The 5,426-nt window shown below is 36.7% G+C and overlaps 1 pseudogene; it reads right to left on the bottom strand.

The window, feature by feature from the left end:
* Window positions 1-4,276: 4,276 nt before the first annotated feature.
* LOC149217712 (uncharacterized) lies at window positions 4,277-5,007 on the bottom strand (annotated as a pseudogene).
* Between the last annotated feature and the right edge of the window lie 419 nt (window positions 5,008-5,426).

Below are 5,426 nucleotides of genomic sequence, written 5' to 3'. Positions count from 1 at the left end.
ATCCTTCTAGAGTCTTCTTCATAGGGGATGTTGGGACTCAGAAATGTCATATTTTCATCCACCTTTTTCTTCATTATTCCTTACATTTCATCATCCCATTAACCTTTTATCATATCATTTTCATACATACATTTGGGTTTCACCTTCTTATTTTCCATTTTATTCATTTTTGTATTACAAGTGAATTTATGATTAAATATTAGAAAATATACATATGTTTATATATATCTCAAGAATATGTGAGTTTTGTGATGTGTAGGAAATATGTGAAGAATTAATATCTCCTCCACTATATTAAGGAGATAATTATGCAAGCCTATTACTAAGGAGAAAATCATGGAGGATTTGGTTGGCATATCTTATGCAAGATATGTGAAAGATTTATGGAGGGTTCAAAGGGATCATATTTTGTAATAATGGGAAAGTAGTTAAAAATGCTTGAGAGATTTGTGGGATCATATTTTGTAATAATGGGAAAGTAGTTAAAAATGCTTGAGAGATTTGTGGGATCATATTTTGTAATAATGGGAAAGTAGTTAAAAATGCTTGAGAGATTTGTGGGATCATATCTTGTAATAATGGGAAATTAGTTGAGAGTGCTTGAGAGAATATTGGATATGTAATTATGAGAAGGTTATCTTCCTCATGTATATAAGAGAGTGCTCTCTCTTCATTTTAAGGGGGAATAATGAATAATGAATAATGGAAAGAATTCTTAGTTTTTCATCTTTTATTGTTATGCTTTCATGATTTGTAATTTAATTCTTCTAATATAATTTGAGATAGTTTTATTGTTGTGAGCTCACATATGTTGTTTTTCATTCAATTCTTCACATGTTGTATTGTTTTTCCTTTATGCAATTTCCTGCTTTCATAGTTAATGTTTCAATGCCTTCCTAGATTAATTTGATTTTAGTAATTTAGATTAAACTAGTTCCACTTCAGTCTTGCATATATAGTGCATGTGTCTCGTAAGTCTATGGACCTCGGATTGACAAATTAAATAGTTGGGCAAGTAATACAACAGAATTAAACGAACATAGTTTCACCCAACCTTTTGGCGTTGTTGCCAGGGAGGCACGATGGATTGAAGTTTAGTTTGATTTTTTTTGCAAGTGTGTTTAGACATGTTCCTAACTCCGAGGTGTTAAGGCGGTAAGACGTGGGAATAGCCTACGCATCACATTCGAGATACCGTAACGGGCTCGACCTCTTATGGATTAGGGCATGTAGGGTGTGTTTACATTTATGCAAGTGTGAATTTCAATTTCTGCAAGTGTGTTTGATTTTCGCAACTGTGAAGAGTGTTTGATGAATTCATGGTTCATGGTTGTAATTGAAGAATTCAATTACTCAATTAATGAGCAGTCCTTGTAAGAGGGTTTAATTGAGTATTGAATTCAAGATTATTTCTGTGGTCCTTTTGTTTTTAATTCAATTTTTTTTAGTGTGCTGATTTTTTTTTGTTTTTAGAATCTCTTTCCACATGGTTTTATAATGAGTGTCAGCTTGGAACTACTCACTCATATCCTTGCAGAAGTCAGAATCTCTTCTTCCCTGGAAAAAGAGATCTTGACAAGAATTGACAGTTCAACTACTCCCCAAGAAATAAACGAAGATTCAACATATGAAGAATCCTGCATATCTGATGGCGAACAATCATTCGAACAGGAGATCGAGGAAGAAGAACAGCAGATCGGAGAAGAAGAAGAGGAGTTACAACATGATCTAAGTGAGAGAAACTGTGCTTATCAAAGCTTTATCGAACAATGGTTCCAGGTAAGTACTAGATTAGATTCATCTTTTTATTTTTTAGTTGATTTGCAGTTACAGCAACTAGACTCATTCACCATCGAATATTTTCATTTTTCATTTGAAAAATTGCTACTGAATATATTGTTGGTACTGTTACGTGAATGGCTTCATTGGAAGTTTAATTACACGTAACTAATTTTTTTCTAATTAGTATAGAGTAGGTAGGCTTTCATTTTTAGTTTTTGCTTTTATTTTCAGTTTTGCTTAGAATAAGTATGCTCTCCTCCGCGCTTCGTGCGATCGCGAGGATCAGAAAATAGGGATGATTTAGACTACTTTCAAGAATAAATAAATGTTTTGCACTATGCTTGATCAAAACATCTTTCAATATGCAAATCATTGTGTCCATTTGTTAAAAAAAATTAAGTCTAGAGAAAGTTTAGTTTCTTTCTAGTTTTTCATTGATATATATATATATATATATATATATATATATATATATATATATATATATATATATATATATATATATTAAAAAAAAACCATTTTTGTTTTTAACAATAAGGTTAATTTCATTTTTTTTAGATTTAAAAAAATAAAATAAAATAATAAAACATAAAATAATAATAAAAAAAATAATAATAACACAGTCAACCACCGCACTCATAAATAAACAAAAATCTGGACAAAGGGCTCAGTTTCCCGCATACCCAACTTGTTTGCTGTAGAATTTGACTCGGCCCAGAACAAGGAGGTCATGGACATTAATGCTAACCATGTGGGTATTGACATAGAGAGCTTGATCCCTTCAAAAACTGTTGATGTTTCTGAAATGGAATTGACCCTCAATGATGGAACTCAATTGCACGCTTGGATAGACTATGATGCAAGGTTCTAGAGGTCAGGTTGAGTAAATCTGGTCTGATTAGGCCCTCTGCTCCCCTGATTTCGCACTCTGTTGATCTATGGAAGGATGAGATGTATGTGGGGATTCGCTCCTCCAGTGGGGATTCATCTCAGAACAATGCAGTTTTTTTCATCGGCCCCAACACTCTCATCCCGTGAACCCTCAAGCCTTCTCTCAGAATGGAAGGAGTTCTTTCCACCGGAAGCTGCTGGGAGTGGCTCCATCACTCAAGCCCTGTTTATTGACATATTCCTTCAACCGGTTCACAATCGTCTCCGTTGGATTCTCTGCCACTCCATGAAATTTTGTGAATCCTGTCACATGGATTTTAGTTCCGGGCGGCCCCTCTGATCCCATTTTCTCACTTCTGGATGTCCGAAGCAAAATTCACCGGCCCCCAATCCCAATTTCCGCTGCCCTGATGAAATGGGCTGGCAGCCTCAGAGGACTCCCATCTTTCCTGAGGACGGTGACATTCCCCACGTGATCGAGACAACCCTGCCAACCAAACAAATTTGCACGCTTTGGTGAATAAAGGATATGATGTTGTTCTGATGATGCTGGTCGGTTTGTTTGCAATTATGTATACTATCACTCACTTCGCTATGCTGCCAAGCATGGCATCAAATCTCTGTTTGTACATGTCCCTCTGTTTTCAAAGGTGGATGAGGAAATTCAGATGCAGTTTATTAAATCTGTTTTGGAGGTATTGGCATCTATTTAATACATTCTTGCTTGCCAACACACCCACCCTGATGCTTGCCAACTTTGTTGCCATGCCCATAGAGCTGAGTTTGGTGGTGCCTTTCTTGCGTCTTGGTGAAGTCATTACTGGCGGGGATCATTTTGCTTTGACTTCAGATGCACTGAGGATGGTCATAACTGGTCAAGCTTCTCGTGATGTTCTTCTTACTGTCTCTCACGTGATGCTTGGCTGGCTGGTTGCAGCTCCCTTCATCTTGGTTGTACTGTATTTTGTTTTTATTCCCTGCTTTAAGTTCTTGGTTCTTAAATTCAGTTCTCATCCACCAAGTCCAAAGAAGACACATCATCCTCACCCAAAACCCAAGCCCAAGATCAGGGATGTCTGATTTCTTCTAGATTAATAAGAACAGGGAAAAGTTTACAATTGATAGACATTTAACAGCTCATGTGAATTCTTCTGGGTTGAAGTGGTTTGAGTGCAAATTTACAATGTACATAACTATGAAAAATGGGCAAATTCCTATCTTTGTACTTTCACCTTGCTTGGTGCCTCAAGAAATCCTTCTGGCTAATCACATGTAATTATATCCGGTTATACATATTACAGGATGTTTTTGTATTTCATGGTTAAACATGAAGAATTCCAAAAAGTTGTACTGCATTGGTTTGTATTCAAGTTAGTTGTCGGTTGGTGGAGTTCGATTCTGAAAATTCAATTCCCTAACAGGTTGTGTGGGCTGATAAATTCTAATCAATGGCAAGCGGGATGAGCCTTGTGGGTGAAGAAGTAGGTCGCAGGCTGCTAGACCATATGAAGCAGCCTTTAAGAGGATCTGTGCTGTCTGAATGAACAATTGCCCTTTTATTACTGCCTTGTTGAACGTTTGATATGTCATGAATACTTTCTTTTCAAGTCATGGAGTTGACTTGATGCCATCGCGTTTCGCCAGTATTGAGCAATGGGATTCCATTTACAAAGAAGTAAGGTGTACCTGTCACTGCTCTTGAACAACCATACTTAAATGAGATCCTTGTTGCCATGTCTGTTGCTGTGTCTTGAAAGGCTGATTCAAACATGGTCAATGAAGAATTCCCCGTTGTCTCTAATGCAAAATGAATAATTTGGTCGATGATAGAAGTGGGAGAAACTTGAAGGGTTGCCTTATTATAAAACCTTGCCTGATGTTTCAAAAAAATGATCTAGTAGAGGATAAGTGTAGGCCCTGTTTATTCTGTTTGCAATGTGCAATGAACGACATGCAGTAAATGAATTATGATGGTACGGTAACGCAAAGGGGTGAACAATGAAGGTAATCTTGTCATCGTAGAAGCAGAGGATCTCCTTCAATGGCCACCATGAGTCCCTGCTGTCTGGACAGAGCGGGTCAAAGAAAGCCTCCACCAGCAATGAATTCACTGTTACTCTGTCCTTGTACACAAACCCATCGTATCTCGGAGGGATTGGAAGCTGTGCTGCGATCTTTGCTGCTGTAAACGCCACCATTAACAGTGCGAATAACGGTACCTTTGACACACCCGAGCATGAATCCTTCACAAATTTGACTATGGCTTACGTGATATTGGTTTGGAGTCCCAAACGATTGAGTCACTGAATCTTCAGAGAATGCGGCACACACCATTTGCGGTTGCACTTCAGCTTCAGGTCCAGCCAACACTGGTATTTACACGAAAATATTCGACAGTGATTGAATTAGTAAGAAGGAAGAGCTATGAGACACCCGTCATTTTTCTGACACTTTTGATGTTCATTGGCATCATATTCTCCTTCAAATTTCCAGTGATATGATGTATAAATTTTTCCATTAAAAAAACAAAAAATAAATAAATAAATAAATTGCCCTCATTCATTCATAAACTAACTACTTGTTCCCTAAGAAATACAAAAGCCTTTTCAAATGTTTTAAATCAATTTTCCTACAAACCAATAAAAACATTTTGAAAAAGTATTGCACAATCAATGAGTACATTGCATGGGGACATGCAATATTTCTAGTTGGGGGGAAATAAAAGTATGTTGGATTTTTATTTTTTTTTATTT

The sequence above is a fragment of the Pinus tabuliformis genome, chromosome 1_1, assembly GCF_031772625.1.
Source record: "Pinus tabuliformis cultivar Carrire ecotype Pingquan chromosome 1_1, CPIR1, whole genome shotgun sequence".
Taxonomy (NCBI): domain Eukaryota; kingdom Viridiplantae; phylum Streptophyta; class Pinopsida; order Pinales; family Pinaceae; genus Pinus; species Pinus tabuliformis.
The sequence above is the reverse complement of the archived record's forward strand: the minus strand, read 5'-3'. Positions and strand labels throughout refer to the sequence as shown.